This window comes from Hydra viridissima, unplaced genomic scaffold (genome assembly GCF_058129835.1).
Source record: "Hydra viridissima isolate aposymbiotic clone 2 unplaced genomic scaffold, HvirCarnegie_v1 scaffold_6, whole genome shotgun sequence".
In the NCBI taxonomy this organism is placed as follows: Eukaryota; Metazoa; Cnidaria; class Hydrozoa; order Anthoathecata; family Hydridae; genus Hydra; species Hydra viridissima.
In genome coordinates this window covers 2265064-2265586 of record NW_028324305.1, presented here as the reverse complement: position 1 = coordinate 2265586, position 523 = coordinate 2265064, and positions in this window count along the sequence as shown.

The following is a 523-nucleotide window of genomic DNA, read 5'->3' as shown; positions in this document are numbered from 1 at the left end:
AAAAAATGGTAAAATTTGAACTTTAAATGACTATAAATCTTAAACTAGAGCATAAAACTGGCTGAAATTTTACATGAACATAGTTAAGGCAATGGTCTATAAGTGGAAAAATTTTCATTGATTTTTCTTGAGTGGTTCTGATTTTATAGCAGATTTTCCGCAATTCTCAAAAGGGGCAAAAAACACAAAATTTTTGCATTAAAACTGAACTTTCTTCCGCAGATGTAATTAATTGATTTCAAAATTTGCATCACAGGATACCTGAATGTGTCAGCTATCACCCCATATAGGTGGCGTTCTCGGGTCAGCTAGGTTGGCACTATTGGTTTCCGTGATAACTGTGTTGCGTTGGTCATGGCCTACTGTAATTATACGGCCTGATTTGTTGCATTTTCCGGAAAAAATTAAAAGGCCAGTTTTTTTACGGCGAATATTTATTTTATTAAAATGGTCGAGGAAAACTTAAAATATAATTACATTATGCTATACAATATTTTTCGCTAACTGATTCCCTGTTTCAGTA